The 18388-nt window shown below is 42.7% G+C and overlaps 1 long non-coding RNA gene across 2 annotated transcripts in view; it reads left to right on the forward strand.

Annotated features, from left to right (window-relative positions):
• The window catches only part of LOC138421988 (uncharacterized), a 293130-nt gene that overhangs the window by 166993 nt on the left and 107749 nt on the right, over positions 1-18388 (forward strand). The window lies entirely within an intron of this gene.

Below are 18388 nucleotides of genomic sequence, written 5' to 3' on the forward strand. Positions count from 1 at the left end.
TCCCATGGACAGAGGAGCCTGGTGGGTTGCAAAAGAGTTAGACACAACTTAGTGACTAAACAACAACAATAGGGAAGTCTGGCCTCAATATATATGTGTGAAGGGGAAAAGTTTTCCCTGAAGAGGTGCCCTTTGAGTGGGGTTTCAAGGACTGGGTAGGAGGTAACTAGGTTGAACGGAAAGAGGGATAAAGGCTTTCCTGAATGGGAGAAGTACAAGACAGACACATCCCATGCTTGTTAGAACCCTGAGATTTCCTGCAGTATAGCACACTGCTTTTGTGGATTCAGTGATCATCTGCTCTATTAAAGATCGATACAGGAGAACAATGAAAGAAATAGAGTCAGTTTCAAGGCTGGTATAGAAGACAGAAGAAAAACCTTATTCTTGGTACAAATGGTCCTGGAACCACCAGTTTGCATAAGACCTGCCTTATTCTATCATGGGAAATAAGTATCCTGCTGATTTCTGAATGGTGAATGAAAAATAGGGATGAACACACAATGCCCACCCCTATTCATGGCCACAACAGTGCTAAGGTTTTGGCTGGCTGCCGCAGGGAGGCAGGAACCACAGTGAGGGGAGAGAAGGTGCCACAAAGTCTGGGGAGACCTGTCACCCATTTCTGCATGGACTTAGGATAGAGTCAGATGAACTGAGCTGCTGGATTCCATTTCTCTGGACACTGCCACTTTCCATTTCTCATCTGGGAAATGCTCCTTGCCAAGGACGTGTTACAGAATGATACTGGAAATGTTATTCTTATTTTACTTACAAAAATCTGAAGTTCAATGATATTTTCTAAAAGCTAAAATCTTCAATCTCTGTCTACGAAAATCATGTGACAGATAAGGCTCAGCTTCAAAGTCACCTCCTTCAGGAACCCTTCCTTGATCATGTCAAACAGCAGTTATGTCTTACCCCTTGGACCTCCCAGTACTCTGAGGGCACTGTTCTTGGGGCACATACCAATCATGTCTGTGTCGTATGGTGGTTATTTAGGTCCATATCTTCCCAGCCCATTGCAAGTCTGAGTAGAGGAACTATGTATCACATGGCATTGTAATATCCAAAGTGCTTTGTGCATGGGAGATGCTCTCTGAAAAATCTGTGAGCAGAATGGAAACTAAAATTCGATTTTCAGTAAAAGCTCACTCATTTTTTCACCCATTCAAGTACCTATTAAAGTACAGAGTACATTTTGGAGAGAGTTAAAAATAGAATAAAAAAGATAGGGCTTGGTATATATGCCCTGGTTTACTGCACTGAATAATTAAGGAAAGGAGCCTCTCCCATAAATCTTTCAATAAGCCACTGAAGAAAAACGTGAAATAGAAAATCTGGATTCAAGTCCTGGTCCTGCTATGTGCCTGCTCTATGAATTCAGGCAAGTCACTTGACCTCTCTGAACTTGGATTTTCTTATTTGTAACATGTGGGAAGTGCTATATCTAACTTGTGGGATTTCAGAGAGAACTCAAGAAATAGCACAGAGGTGCCTTACCCCCTCTTCCTCCAGGGTACTTCCTGTGGTGGATGCTAACAGAACGGGGTGAGGTGGAGGACCCTGGCATCCTGTCTCCATTCTCTTTCTGCAGCCGGGAGAGCGCATGTAAGCTGGTTGTGCCCCTTGTACACTTGGACTTGGAGGCTGGTGCCATATTTCTCTGCTTCTGTGCAAGTGTGTCTTGAATTTATTATGTCCATTGGTGAATTAACAGGCAGGACAATTGTCCATTTCCTAGTCACTTTCACAGAAGTCAGTTGGTGTCATAAATGATTATAACTCATTTGTCCTCTTGAAGTGGGTCCTCATGTGGAATGAAGACACTAATCCTCTCATAAAGGACTGCACCTACTTGTGAGGAGGAATTTTCTGTGGAAAAAAAAATTCTGTGAAAAAAAACACACACATGGGTCTGGGGTACGTGACGGGGTTTGTTGGTAAGGGCAGTAGCCAGACCCACATGTGTTGGGGTACGAGCTCTGTAGTTAGCAGCTGTGGCTGCAGCTTGGGAAACTGCTCACTTCACTTGGGTTTGGAAAAAAGCATCTTGCACAGTCATTCCGAAGAGGAGCCTCCAGGGGACACTCCCCCAGGGTATTCAGCTCCAAGCCTGGATCCAAGCTTCCCCCTCCATCCCTGGTGTCTGCGATTCAGAGAAACCTAGACATGCCAGGAAGAGCTTGTCTGTGGGGAGAGTGAGTTAGGGTCTTAATCTATGAGGCTAGCCAGAAATCCAAAATAGTGGAGGGGGCAGATTCCAGGCAATTGTCTTTTTTGTTTGTTTTTTTAATGCCGAGCTTTGAGAATAGTTTCTGCTTAGGATGAGGATTGGGTAAGTTCTTGGTTTCAGAGAAGATACTTTTAGGTATGTGGGGGAAAAAAATTGGAGAAATCAAGATGCAAAGTTTGCCTTCCATTGGTCGGGGTCTGCTGGGCTGTGGTGTTAAGGGGGTTTAGGCAGCCACTGTTGTTTCTGTTGCTCTGGCAACCAGAAGAGAAATACACTACGCCCAGCGCAGGTGCTCTGGGGTTGAGTGGGCCTGTTTCCTCCCAACAGCCCTGGCCGGCCTGGAAACAGTGACCTCGGAACTCCTCCAGGATGGCTAGCTGAAAGTTTTGGGGTGTGGAGACCAACATGTGGAAACTCTGAATTTGGGAGGCTTCGCCTACGGGGGCTGCCAGCCATGCCCCAATGGTGCCCTCCCTGTCAGCATGGGAAAGCTGGATCCGGGGTTTGGAAGGGTCAACAGGATTGCCTGCCTTTCCCTGCTTGGCTTTCCTGCCTCTGGCAGCTGCAGCCCCAGCAGTTGCATCCTGCATCCCGTTGAGGAAGCTCAGTGCAGGGTCAGACCCAGGTCTGGCAGCTCCACCCTGGAGCTCTGCTGAAAAGCTGAACAGTAGGGAAGGTGTCAGGCCCCCTCGCTATGATGCCTGCTCTTGCTGAGCTTTTGGATCCTCACAGAGTCACTCTATTGTGCACACCCCTGGGGCTGTCCCTTGTAAGGGGCTCGGGGTGACAGCCTCTAGGGTCAGACACAAGTTCTATAGGGGTGGAAATAGTCAAACCTACTGCGAAGACTTGTGAGGAGGAAGTCTCTGAAAAGTATGTAAGGTCACACCTGGCACTTAGCAGGTACTCAATAAATGGGACTTCTGCTCCTTGCCCAAGTGCCAGAATTTAAGGTGCATTTATACCTCTCTGAACCTGACCAGGTGCTGCAGTGGTAAAGAATCCTCCTGCCAGTGGGGGAGACGCCAGAGATGCAGGTTGATCCCTGGGTCGGGAAGGTCCCCCGGAGTAGGAAATGACACCTACTCCAGTATTCTTGCCTGGAAAATTCTGTGGACAGATGAGCCTGGCAGGCTACAGTTCATGGGGTTGCAAAGAGCTGGACATGGCTGAGCATGCACAGCTTAGTCCTATGCCTCTCTGAACTCACTGCTGGGACCATCCCTTTACCAGAAGTTTCAAGACTTAGAGCACTCAGCCAACCCAGTCCATCAGCAAATCTTGCAACTTTCTCTATTCATATCTAGAAACTTCCTCCTCTTGCCACCTCCGCTGTTACCACCTGTCCCAGCACCACTGTCTCTTGCCTGGATTATTGCAGTTGCAGTAGTGAGACATAGAGGTTATTGGAACAGGCAGGAAGATGGAAGGGAAGTAATTGAAATAATTTCCTCCAACAAGCCCCATATGGGAATGGAAGTTAGTATCTGCCCATAAGGAGGTGAAATAGAGGCACCTACTGGGGGAAGGGAAATGTCTCCCATCAGGACACTCTCACGTGGTCTGGCAGCTTCCAGTGAGGTGCCAGTTTCCCCTGTGACTCTCTGGATCCTTTCCTCTCCTTCGTAGTTTGCATTAAGACCTGCTGTAGCAATAAGAGTAAAAATTCACTTTACGTGAGAAACTATGAGGCCAAAACCCTGCCAATGCCTGCGAACTCTAATCTTCTCAAACTGAATAGACTCAGAGTTGCATCTGGAGTTGTGTGTGCTTGGCAAACATAAGGTGGAAACCCCTCTGAAAAACATCTGACAGGAATTGTCTCTTCATGACATGTGAAAAGAAGCTCCCACCCAATTATTAAGAGGCTGCCGAAGAGGAAAGAAAAAGTTTGTGCAGCTAACACAACACGCGGCTTGCCAAAATCATCCTGCCCTAATTCTCCTGTCAGCAGAGTCGCTTTTCCGAAGAGCAAGTAACTCGTGATTGGGCTGCTTGATCCTTTTGGCCGCTTCTGCTGTGCACGCTCCCACCCTACCCAGGACCCCCTGCCTGGACCTCACCCGCCTGTCCGTGTTTTCACTGGTGGGATATTCTTTGGGGCTTGAAACCTCAGAAATTCCGTTGAGAGCACAATGATCCAGGCTCAGGATGTGAATGGCCACGAATGTCATACTGCTTATCGCGCTCTGTGCAACACCCAGCAGCTGCTGTCGTTTAACGAGGCAGCGGCACATGATTCTGAGAACAGTCCTATGTGTGCTTTGTTTGTGCATTTTTCAGCTGATTTAAGAGCAAGAAAGAAACAAAACCGATCTGATGCCTTTACTCCAGAGATTGTCCACATCCTTCCTAGGGCAGGAAGAGCAGGTGACTGGGACACTGAACATTTGGCAAGCTGGTGGCTTTCCTGCATTGGCATGCTTCGCCGGGGTTTTCATGAAAAGACAATGACCTTTACAGAAAACAACGACCTTTGCAGAGATCTCTAAACCCTGGCAACTCATCAGCAAGTTCAGTTCCAAAAGCGTTCTTCTTGCCTTTCCCAACAGACTTGAACAACTAGAAAGAAAGGAAGGAACTTGAAAAAATCACCCAAGTTTTTGGCAAACCTTAGGCGCTCTTTTCCCCCACCCTATAATTAAGGCAGAAGTAAACAGTAAGAGAATATAAAATTGCAGCTTGCTCTGGTAATAGGTGCCCAGGTGGAGCTGCTGCTTGTACAGACCTGTGCCTTGAGACAAAAGGGCAGCCTCCCTGGGGAGCACTCCAATGGGTCCCTAGATCTGATATATCAAGATTAAGATATGAAAACTTGGAGCAGAGTGACAAGAAAGGGTGAGTCACCTGGGTATCATTTGAAAAAAAAATTGTTTTTCCTTCTCTGGACCCCTTCTTGTTTTAGGAGGTCATTTCCTGAATGGTACTGCCTCATGTCAAAGAGCCTGCAGGGTCCAAGGAACCCAAAGTACTTCCTGTTGAGCAAAGTGTGTATGAGGACTTTCCATCAGGCTGGCTTCGTCTGTGTGCTGCCTCTGGCCACTCACCAGCTGAGTGACCCCAATGAAATGCTTTCTTTCTCTAAGCTTCCATTTTCTCAGCTCTAGAATGAGAATCACGTTTACCTTGTAGAGTGCCTGTGAGGCTAAAATGAAGGAGTATAAAGTGCCTTCCACATAAGAACCACCTAACCACCGACGTTGCACGTGTCAATAGTTCATTTCTTCTTATTGTTAAGTAGGACTCTCTTGTGGCTCTACGGCAATTTGTTCATCCATTCAGCTGTTGTTTTGACATTTGCATTCCTCCCTGTTTTTGGCTATTACAGATAAAGCTGCTACTATTTGTGTGTAAGTCTTGTACAATTAGTTTTCCTCTTAGGCAAAATACTTAGGAATGGCTAGATCATAAATAAGTGTATGTATAGCTTTTAAGGAAAAGGTCAAACCAATTTCTGAAGTGGTTGCACCACTTTACATTCTCACCAGCAGGGTATGAGAGTTCCAGTTGCTCCACAACCTCGGTATGGTCATTCATGCTTATTTCATCCACTCTAATAGGCTGTGTAATGGTGATTCACATTTGCTTTGTGTGGCACTGAAAAATAGGTGAACATTCTGCACCATTCATGTGTTGCATTCGTACCATTCATTTATTACATACTGAATATGCCACAAAACTCAAATACTATCTGAAGACAAACAGTGGTGAGGTTTAATCCTCGGTGCACAGTTGGTTGCGTCTGACTCAGAAGATTAAATGAATTTCAAGCAGCAGCAGCCGAATGACTCAGTGCTGTTGGCCCCCTTAATTTTCTTCCCATCTCTCCTACTAGAGCCAAATAATTGCTGTGATTTCATTACTTCACCTGTGAAGCCAATAATAATCCTGGTCAACATCACCTTCTGCTCTTGTTACTAACAAATACCATGAGATTAGCATGGCTATTAATTTTGCCCATGTGTTTATAATAATGAGGTTAGTGAAAATTTGTTCCTTCCTTTTTAGGATCCAAACGAGAAGACCTATAGGAAAAATTTAATTCTAATCTTAGTTCTAGGAATAGCTTTGTTTTTCTTGAGCAAGTGGTTTGTTTTCATCTGATAGATGCTGGGAATAGAGGTGTTACTTTTTTCACATTGGTAGCCAAGAACCCAGAGCCAGATTTGTCTTCTGTTCCACAACAACTTGATAAGATTTATCTTATATGTTTTGTAAACTAACTCTTGCGTGACTCCAGCTTACCTTTCTATTTAATTTTCTATTTGCTTTATTTTCCACACTCAAAAGATTTTAAATGGAAGTGGTTTTATTTTTTAAAAATATGTGTTTATAGTCAGGCATAAATTGAGTTTTCCTTCACTCCTCTGCCCCAAAGTCACCTGGTTCCTTCCCCTGGGGCAACTGCTGTTATTACTGATTTGTTGCACGTCTTTACTGAGATCATCTGTGTGAATATAAGCATATTTATAGGGTGACTAGCATATGCTTGTAAGCAGTTTGGTGAATGAGTTAGAGTTCGTAGGGTATAAGCAGTAACTTTATTTCTGCTCTTTCCCTGGCTCCTGAAATTTACTCTCCTGTTTTCTTGCCTGCCCACAGATGAATTCTCTGGTAGATCCTTATTTTTCTTGTCACTTTCTGGTGTTAACAGATGGCTTCACTTTTACTAAAAAGTCTGGACTAATATGGAATCGAAACATCAGTCTCTGTTACCAGTGCAAACATCTCCCCTTCTCCACCTGGGGCCTGGCTGTGGCTCAGATGTTCTCAGGGGTGTCGTCTGCCTTCCACCAACTCCTAGCCTTGCTCTTCTGCTGCTCCTCCACGCTCACCTTGTGACCTCTGGCTCTCCCAAGAGTGGTGGACTGGGTGGATTACACCTTTCCTTTGAGGAGCACCTTTGGGCTGTAGCCTCTTCGCCTGCAGATGTAGAGAAGTGTGTGTGCCTGGGAGACTGGGGGTTTGTATCGTCCCCCTTTCCCAGAGTGGGGCTTCTCTGGTAGCTCAGTTGGTAAAGAATCTGCCTGCAGTGCAGAAAACCTGGGTTTGATCCCTGGGTTGGGAAGATCCCCTGGAGAAGGAAGTGGCCAACCACTCCAGTAGCCTTGCCTGGAAAATCCCATGGACAGAGGAGCCAGGTGGGCTACCTACATACAGTGCATGGGGTAGCAAGAGAAGGACACAGCTGAGGGGCTGAACCAGCACATTTCCCTGAAAGCCAATGACTGAATGGAACAGAATAACGAAAGCTTAGCCCTCTTGTTGTGAAACAAACTCTGAGAGGTAATTTATATTCTAGAGCCCCCGGTGGGATTAGCTTGGGAGACTGGGACTATGCCTGGAATCTCATAGTCCCTTCCCTTCTCCTTCCTGGTCAGGTTTCCCCCACCCTCTTAGCAGATAATTTGATGCACTCTTTGATAAATCACTTACTTTCACAGGAACCCACATTTCAGGGTCTGCTTCTCAGGAAATAACCTAAGACAGCAACTGTCCAAATAGTGACACTCTCATGGGACACTGTCAAAAGTTCCTCAGCATTCCCTCATTAAGGCCCCTCCAACCACAGTTCTCTTGCCTTACTGAAGCCTGCTGGGGCAGAGCTGCCTACAATGCTCTCCTCGGTCCTGGCTTCCAGGGTCCATCCCCTGGACTCTGGGTTGGGGTCTTTAACTCTAGACAGAAAAAGCAAAACTCAGTGTTGAGTCATCATCACACATCTTCTTTTCTTCACCTTAAAAATATTATTAATTATATACACATGCTCCAGATTTGTACCTTCCACTGTATAAATAAATACCCACATTTGTTCTCGTTATTCTCCTTCCAGTTAATTGGATGAAATACACAAAACAACCAGTCATTCTTTAATGAGGACGTTTTATTCTTTTGGTTGGGTAATATTTGTTTCTTGTAGCTTTCACAAATGAAAAGCTATGGCCACTGACCTCTTACATTCTCAGAAAAGTTTACCCATTGATTTTACACTTCTGTTGGTCAATAATAAAATTCTTAGGTCACACTTTATATTCCTGAGGACTTTTTTGGCTTTGCTTTTCTGTTTTCTAGCACTGATTTTTTTTTTCCCACCTCTGTTAAGTGACTTGATGGTTGTTTGTTTGTTTGTTTTTCCAGGATACTAAAATGATCCTTTAAAAAAATTTTTGTAGCCAAACAGTTATACTGTGGTTTGTTTTTTTTTTTTCCCCCCTAGGGACAAGATATATCTTTCAATTTGTAAATTTAAGTAATTCCCCTTTGGGGGAAAATATATAGCTTTTATAACCAAAGAATCAATTTTGTTATTCAAAATGTTACACTCCTTGGATTGGCTGGTAGAGCTGGATTTAAAGAATTTTGTTGGATTTAACTCTCTAGAGAAGGACCTCCTCATCCTGGGGGGCTGCCACCTGAGCAGAAGTCACTTTGAATTGTATCTTGAAATATTTTACTGTTTCATTATTGGGTCCTCTTCTTCAGGGATACCAATTTTGCTCATGGTTTCTGACTTAGTCTGTTTCATATTCATCATCTTTTTTTTTTCTTTTTTAAACTTAAAAAAAAAAATCTGCTTATTTCCAATATGCTGTTTTACTCACTTTTCTTACCATGCGTGCGTGTGCATGCTGCTAAGTCACTTCAGTTGGGTCCGACTCTGTGCGACCCTATAGATTGCAGCCTGCCAGGCTCCTCTGTCCATGGGATTCTCCAGGCAAGAATACTGGAGAGGGTAGCCATTTCCTTCTCCAGGGAATCTTCCTGATCCGGGGATCAAACCTGGGTCTTCTGCATTCCAGGCAGAGTCTTTACCATCTGAGCCACCAGGGAAGCCCGTTTTTTTGTGATGCTAGAATGTTTTTCTTCCACTTCTTTTCTAAATTCTGTCAGTTATTATTTCATCTACTTCTGTCTTCGTATGTTTTCTCTCAGCACTTGTACCTCTATTCTGTGTTCTTGGTTTGCAGTGGCGATCTCAAATATTTTCTCTTTGCTAAGGAGCATATCACTGTGTCATCTTTGCTTACTACCAGTTTCCAGGAATCCCTAAAATAGTTGAACTTCCCAAGGATGCTGGAGTCAAGTTCCACTCAAGAAGCACCAAGGACCAGTAGGCTTGTGAGCTGGGCAGAATTTTGTCCAAATCCTGACTCTGCTACTTACAAGTTAAGTTAATTTGAGGATACTGGTGTTTCTGAGCCTCAGTCACCTCATATGTAAGACAGATATGACATTACTTCATAGTGTTGTTGTGAGGATGAGATAAAATTAATAATGCAAAAGGTCTAGCTTAGAGTCTGGCTTTCATAGGGTACTTAATAAATGTTCCCGTTCTGTTTTTTTTTCTGACTAAACTGATGGATAGGTACAAGCTATTTTACCATAACAAGAAGAGACTTTGTCTTAAAAGCCATTTAACTATCACACTAAAGCACCCGTTACAGTGATGGTAGTAGAAAATATTTATTGAAGGTGTACTATTTTCTAGGAATTTTGCTAAATTTATTACATATATTTTCATTTAAATATTTACCCTCTCCACGAGGTATTTCATGTCATTATGCTCATTTTACAGTTGAGGAAATTGAGCCTTGAGTAATATCTTTCTCAAGGTAGTGACAGAGCCAAACTCTAACTTCAGTGACCAGGTCTTCATTACTATCAGTATTGTTTATGCCTTCTGATCTTTCTGTGTGTTAGGAGCAATAGCAGAAGCAAAAATGTGTGAGTTATTATGCTTGGTTTTGGGAGGCTCATAAATGCACGTGTACCTGTTGCACAGTTTCATAAAAACACAGCTAGGTCCATATGCCTAGTACTCAAAGTAAGGGTTCTTATTGTCAGATAGAATGAAATTTGAGACTTAGAAGATACCTTCTGCTCTAGGGATGAGATCCTTGAACTAGAATTTTTCATCCTTATCCTTCTATTTCTTAGGTGGCCTAGTAAAAGTGAGTGAATTCTAAAGCATTTAGATTATTGGGTTTTCTCAGAATGTGGGTGTGTTAAAAATGTACCTGGAGTTTGTTCAAATCAGGCATGGTAAGACACACAGACACAAATGATTGTCACAGAGAGAGAGTTTTGTACTTGTAGATCTGTGGAAACGTGAGACGCAGCACAGCAGGCCATGCAGGGCCACAGGAAGCAGGATGAATCAGGAGGCAGAGAGGGCAGGGCAGAGCATGGCCGGAGCTGTTACTGATTTTTTTGGGGGGGTGGGGGGTGGGGAGAAATGAATGAGGCAGGGAAGGTACATTGAATAATTTGGATAATTTAGGTAGATTCTGGTCTGTAAGAGTGGTTGGTCCCTAGATTTCTGATATCTAGCCCTGGCGTGATTTAGGGCAAGGGGAAATATTGGCTTGATGTGTGAGAATTTGATAAAGGAGATGCTTAGGGATGTAGACTCTGAACTGGTTAGCTAGTTTATTAAAGGCTTGCTTCCGGAGAAGTCATTTGCTATCTTTGGGAGATAGGTAGCACTGGAAGGGGCAGTCTCTCCAGGATCAAGGCCCCAAATACCAGAGGATCAAGACTGTAGAAAATAAGAAAAATTTGGTGAATGCCATGGGCATTTATGCTTGTATGTGTGTGAATGCTGCAAAGAAATGAGTGGTGTCTAGTACCTTTCTTGGGAGTGGGGAGGAATGGAATGAAAATTGGAGGGGAAAATTAGACAGGTAATGAGGACTCCATCAGAAGGAATAAGCTTATTCTGGACTGTTTATCAAATTTTTTTTAATTTGAAAAACGGGGTATTATCTGTGTTGTCAAGGAAATTTCTGTAAGTATCCAGAGACTAAATGTTGTATTCTAAAAGAACTACAGAAAAGCAGTATATTTTTGTAATTCATTATTTAGCAAGTCAACTTTAAATTGCTCTAGAAATGCGTTTTATAATTGGACAGTTTTTTTTTTTTTTCGGTGCGTGTAGCATATACAAATAGCAAGTGAAAAAGTACAGAATCTTAAGAACTGTATCGTTTGGGTTTCTCCAGACTAAACAAAAAGTTCCAAGTATGGTCAGATAAAAAGATTTTTCTGACCCTCCCTGTCTCTCACCCCACCTTCCTATCAGAGGGCTGAATTTGCAATACAGAGCAGGAGTGCTGGACCAAGGGCCTTGAACTGTTTCTATTCGTGGTATGTCTCTTGGCTTTGCACAGAGTGCAAGAACTCAACCATATCATGGAACAGGTTTGCTAGAATTCAGACAGTGAGTGTTTCCTCTAGATTACAATTGATTCTTTCCATAAAAAATATTTTTCTAGGCAAGCAGTTTCATAATTTATTAGCTTCAACGACCTACAAAGTCAAATGGAGAGAATCTTTTATTGGGAGAAAACAAGCAGGTGTGTTTAAAAGCTGCAGACCATGATCATTTGGGGAACTATCGTTTGGCATCATTGTGGGGACCACACCATTGGTGCAGTATGAATGCCACGGGAACCAGAGCCACTCTGCCCACTCCTTTTTCCACCTCATAGTCTTATCTCCTGGAAGCCAGTGCACCAGTGTGAGCAGGTTATTATAAACACACATTATGCGGCTGCTACTAAGTCTTTTCTGCCATGTATTGGGCCAACCGAGTTCCTCAGATCTATTTTACTGCTTTGTCTTTAGACAGCCCAAGGAACCAATAAAGCAGCCTTCAGCAACCTTGCTGAAGTTACGCTATTTTCTCTTATAGGTCTAGAAACACTGCAGTGCTTTCTGAATGGGAGCAGGGCTCCTCATCTTTGTTCTGGAGGCTCGTTCCTTGGAGCTGGTCTTGAGTTCTGCAACAGTATCTCTGCAGGACATGCATTCAAATGTTCTGTATCCAGCCTTCTTGCTCTGTCTCTTTAACTGGTGCCTAAATTAAATTTGGAACCAACATTCTAAGTTTATCCTGGGCAAGGTGGACTTGGACTACTGTGGAAATATTACCTCTTTGCTTTCCTCCTTCCTGTCTTTCTAGTTCCCATTCTATCTCTGCCATTTTCTCCTTCTTCTCTCTTCTCTTTTTTCTACTGTCTCTTCTATGGATATCAATTGAGTACATGCTGGGTTCTAAGAAAGGCCCAAAGATAAACAGGACAAAGTCTTTATACTGAGACACTCAATATAAAGGAGAACTTTATAACAATGATGATAACAGAGTATGCATTCAAACAAGTACCACATTGTTCCTTGTCCCCTACATTCTGGCAGTCACCATGTCCTGCCAGACTGTAAGGACTCCTCAGATCTCTGTCTTGGTCTTTTCCTCTTCTTTCTCTATGTGCTCTTCCTTGAGGATATAATTCAGTCTATTACTTCAGTCCATATTATATGCTAATATCTCCTAAACTCACTTCTCCAGCCCAGACTCTTCCCTTTTCTGCTCCAGGTCCATAGCGTTAGCACCCAGCTCAGGGACCGAGATACAGGGGAGGAGCGTCACTATGGCCAAGGCCATGCAGGAAGTTGCAGGGGGTGCATGAGACTTTGTTGGCTCACAAGTGCAATCATTAGTGAGTAAACCTAGGTTTGGACTCCAGGACCCTGGAAGGTATTTGTCAAGAATGCTTTCTTCTTTACCTTGGCCTTCACAGGTGAACTTTGGTGCCCTTAAGAAGAGTAGGTTTCTTTTCTTTTTTTTCTGGAGTGTTGGCAGGATTTGGCCACAGCTAGTGGTTGGACTTCCCTGTAGCTCAGATAATAAAGAATCTGCCTGTAACGCAGAAGACCAGGGTTTGATCCCTGGGTTGGGAAGATCTTGTGGAGAAGGAAATGGTGACCACTCCAGTATTCATGCCTGGAGAATCCCATGGACAGAGGAGCCTGATGGGCTACAGTCCATGGGGTTGCAAAGAGTTGACATGACTGAGGAGCTGATACTACATTACACAGTGGTTGAAAGGGCTTCCCAGGTGGCTCGAGTGGTAAAGAACCTGCCTGCCAATGCAGGAGACATAAAAGAATGGGTTCGATCCCTGTGTCGGAAGATCCCCTGGAGCAGGGTATGACAACCCACTCCAGTATTGCCTGGAGAATCCCATGGACGAGGAGCCTGGCAGGCTACAGTTCATAGGGTTGCACAGAGTTGGACACAACTGAGATGACTTAGCATGCATGCACGCATGCAGTGGATGGGAGTTTGCAGTGGCCCCGTTCTACAGTTCAGAGGGCAAGGCTGATAACACCTCCTGTTTTACTCAGGCCAACTTGCCTGGAAAGACAAACAGCCCCTGACTTCCTCTGTTCTGTGGGACATGACTTTTCTCAGCTAGGAAAGGTACTGCTTCTCAGATGATATGCTAAGAATCCTTAATGCCAAAGGCCTTTATATGTCTGGCATTGGTAACTTGAGATCTGACTTGCAGACAGAATGCTGTAACTTGATTTTCTCTCCCAGTATTCAGTTTCTACAAGATAAATACAAATTTTCCTGAATGTTATTTCTCAACCATCCGGGCCATCTCAACTTCATTCTAACCTTTTTAAGGTAATATATAAAACTTGTTTTAAAATAATTAATCTTATTGGTGGGACCATAAGTTGTTGTACTTTCTTCTTTATACTTGTCTGAGTTTTCTGATTTCTTCAATTAATTTATGTTAACTTATTAATAGGAAAAATTTACAAATTATCTTAAAAAATAAAAAGGATTTATTCAAAAAGTGATGATATATGGTACAAATGTGGGAGTATACTCAACTGAAAGAATTATGATGACATTATAATGAGATTGAAAATTATGGGGGTTTCTGTTTCTTTTTCTTTTTTTTGGCTGCACAGCGCCACTTCTGGGATCTTAGTTCCCTGACCAGAGACTGAACCCTAGACCACCATGGAATTCCCTCTCTTAAAAAGATATTTCACAAATAAGTCTTATTATAAAAAAGTGACTGTTGTCTCCATTAAAGCATTGCATGGGAGGCTTGTCACACATTTCTGTAATGCCACCATTGCTTACCACACTTAAAAAAAAATTACACTTTTGAATTGCAGGTATTTTTCAATCATGCTTTTTAAGGGTGGTTTTGGTTTTGATTGTAAGTTGGGCCAACATCTTTCTTAACTGAAAAAAGTTGTAATTATAAAATAATGAATTTTATTTTATCTATCACTGTGTTCAGTTCAGTTCAGTCACTCAGTCGTGTCCAACTCTTTGCGACCCCATGAATCGCAGCACACCAGGCCTCCCTGTCCATCACCAACTCCCAGAGTTCAATCAAACTCACGTCCATCGAGTCGGTGATGCCATCCAGCCATCTTATCCTCTGTTGTCCTCTTTTCCTCCTGCCCGCAATCCCTCCCAGCATCAGAATGTTTTCCAATGAGTCAACTCTTCACATGAGGTGGCCAAAGTACTAGAGTTTCAGCTTTAGCATCATTCCTTCCAAAGAACACCCAGGGCTGATCTCTTTTAGAATGGACTGGTTGGATCTCCTTGCAGTCCAAGGGACTCTCAAGAGTCTTCTCTAGTACCACAGTTCCAAAGCATCAATTCTTCAGCGCTCAGCTTTCTTCACAGTCCAACTCTCACATCCATACATGACCACTGGAAAAACCATAGCCTTGACCAGACGGACCTTTGTAGGCATAAAGTAATGTCTCTGCTTTTCAATATGCTATCTAGATTGGTCATAACCTTTCTTCCAAGGAGTAAGTGTCTTTTAATCACTGTGTTACAGGCCACTCTAGAGATAGGTTCAAAGAGGAGGTTTTGTTGGAATAAGTGTCTTCCTAGTTACTATTTTAAAGGAATTAATGTTTATTTAAAATTGATATATATTTAATATAATTTCTCTCTCTTCCTTTTTAACAAACTCTAGGGTATTCTGCATACATTCTTTTAAGGGTTTGTGCTGTAAGCTGATGGAAACGTGCATGTGTTTTCTCCTAAAAGTCTTAAATAGAAAAATATATAGTTGTAAAAATGACCAAAATTTTTAAAATTTGGTATTTCTTGGTGAAAGGTTATAAATGTTTGAGGTAAAAGAAGATATTATCATCTTTAGAAGCTGAGGGTAATGAGACAATGAACAGGGAACAATACAGTGGGATTCACCCAAATATTATACATAACACTGCTTCTCTGCATTGAAGCCTAAAATTCCTGAAGAAAGAAACTTGGTTGTTGGCTCCTTTGGACATTGTATCTACTTTCCTTGGTGAGGAGAAGGCAATGACACCCCACTCTAGTACTCTTGCCTGGGAAATCCCATGGACGGAGGAGCCTGGTGGGCTGCAGTCCATGGGGTCGCTAAGAGTCAGACACGACTGAGCGACTTCACTTTCACTTTTCACTTTCATGCATTTGAGAAGGAAATGGCAACCCACTCCAGTGTTCTTGCCTGGAGAATCCCAGGGACGGGGGAGCCTGGTGGGCTACCGTCTATGGGGTCGCATAGAGTCAGACATGACTGAAGTGACTTAGTGGTAGTAGTAGTCCTTGGTGAACACCAATGATAGGCTGATTGTGCCTTTGGCAACAAAGCATGGATCTAATTCTGTTTCATAGAATAAGAAACTTGGAAGGTATTTAGAATTTCCTTGAAGACAATGGTATCAGAAACCCTCAGCTGGTGCAGACTCTGGGAACTTACTAAGCCCCCTCCCCATCCCATGTTCTGTGCTTGGAAAATCTGTCATTCTAACCTTCCTCCCTGTATCTACAACACGGGCTCTGACCCCACCCTCAACTTGACAACCCACCTTCAACTAGACAACCCACCCTAGATGCCATCAGTTCTTTTGTACTCTGAAGGGAAGAAATGATTCCTATTGGATTGTCTCAACACCTTTGAAGGTGGTTTGGCAACCTTTCATTTGTCAAGATGAACCCCTCTCTTCCAATGCTCCACCACATCTTCTGTCAGACAGGCTCATTACAAAAAGGACAGGAGATTAAATGGGGGCAAGGTGCTCCCATCTCCACACTCACTCACCTGTCTGTAGGTGAGATACCCTCCCCTGAATTTCTAGTTCAACCAGACACCTGTATATATGACTGAGAGTTGACTCTCCTTCTGTGTTTCACTCAGAAGCCCAGGCCTCTAGTCTGTCATGAGGCAGGTGCACTCTAGGGATAAACTGGTTGTTTTCCCGTCTGTGGCTCCACAAATACAATTCTGCTCTTTGGAGGATATAGTGAATGCTCCACAAATAACAGATGAATAAGTGACTTTTGAGGGATAGGCGGGAGGATATACTTATCTAAACAGGACATGGTAGAATGTTAAAGTTTTTTGGAGGGTTCTAGGAAAGTAGGGCTTCCTTGGAGGCTCAATTGGTAAAGAATCCACCTACAATGCAGGAGACCACCTGCAATGTAAGAAGTCTAGGTTCGATCCCTGATTCAGGAAGATTCCTTGGAGAAGGAAATGGCAACCCACTCCATATTCTTGCCTGGGAAATCCCATGAACAGAGGAGCCTGGTGGGTTACAGTCCGTGGGGTCTCAAAGAGTCAGATATGACTTAGCAACTAAACTGCTGCCATGGAAGTAGAGTGGGAAATTCTAACTAGAAAAATTATTTTCAATTTTGAAAAACATTTTCAGTATTTTTTCCATTTTCAGCCCATATTGAAATATAATTTCTATATTATAAATGGCAGGCACTTACAATCTACTTCTTAAAGACTTTTTCATACTTTTTACCCATGTGGCCATCACTGGTGGTGGTGGTGGTGGTTTAGTCGCTAAGTTGTGTCCAACTCTTGCGATCCCATGGACTGTAGCCCACCAGGCTCCTCTGTCCATGGGATTCTCCAGGCAAGAATACTGGAGTGGGTTGCCATTTCCTTCTCCAGGGGATCTTCCCAACCCAGAAATCGAACCTGGGTCTCCTGCATTGCAGGCAGATTCTTTACCAACTGAGCTACAAGGGAAGCCTGGTCATCACTGGATTAAGATATAAAACATTTTTAGCACCCCAGAAAGTTCCTACCCAACCTCCCCAGCCTATGGTAACATTTATTCTTATTTTCATCTCCATGGGCTTGTTTTGCCTATTCTTGAAAGCCATAAAATTCTAAAGTTGTACTGATTCTAAAATATTGACTATGTTGCCTGCACTATAAAGTATATCCTAGTAGCTCATTTACTTTATACAGAGTAGTTTCTATCTATTAACTTGTAATAGTAGTAGTAATTTGTATCTACCCCTGTTTTGCCTCTCTTTCCTTCTGCCTTGGTGTTTGATAACTGCTAGTTCTCTATATCGGTGAGTCTGTTTCTATTTCATTATATTAATTTGTTTTATTTGTAGGTTCCGCATATAACTGATAACATACTGTATTTGTCTTTCTCTGTCTGACTTATTTCACTAAGCATAGTACACTCCAGGCCCACCCATGTTGTTGCAAATAGTAAAATTTCATTGTTTTATGGCCAACAGTATGCCATTGTGTGTGTGTGTTTGTATATGTATATTAATATATATACATTCCTTGTTGGCTCATACTGTAAAGAATCTGCCTGCAATGCAGGAGACCCGGGTTTGATCCCTGGATTGGGAAGATCCCCTGGAGAAGGAATGGTTACCCACTCCAGTATTCTTGCCTGGAGAGTTCCATGGACAGAGGAGCCTGGTGGGCTACAGTCCATGGGGTCGCAAAGAGTCAGACACAATTGCGCAACTAATACTTATTTACTTACACACACATATATATGCCACCTCTTCTTTATCTACTCACCTGTTGATGGGCATTTAGGTTGATTCAATATCTTGGCTATTGTAAATAATACTGCTTTGAACATTGGGGTGCATATATCTTTTCAAATTAGCATTTTTGTTTTCTTCAAATATACACCCAGGAGTGGAATTGCTGGATCATATGGTAGTTCTATTTTTAGTTTTTTTGAGAAACCTCCATACTGTTTTTCATACTGGATACCAATTTACATTCCCATCAGCACTGTATAAGGCTTCTGTTTTCTGCACATTCTCAGTCTCTACATTCTCATTAATATTTATTATTTGTGATCATTTTTATGATGGTCATTCTGACAGATGTGAGGTGATATCTCATTGTAGTATTAATTTTTATTTCTCTGATGCTCAACATCATGAATCATCTTTTCATGTGCCTGATTTTATGCCCATTTAAAAATTTTTTATATCCATTTGTATAAGCTGTTTGGTATTTCTAATTTTCTTGAAGAAATCTAGTCTTC

This window comes from Ovis canadensis, chromosome 16, assembly GCF_042477335.2.
Source record: "Ovis canadensis isolate MfBH-ARS-UI-01 breed Bighorn chromosome 16, ARS-UI_OviCan_v2, whole genome shotgun sequence".
In the NCBI taxonomy this organism is placed as follows: Eukaryota; Metazoa; Chordata; class Mammalia; order Artiodactyla; family Bovidae; genus Ovis; species Ovis canadensis.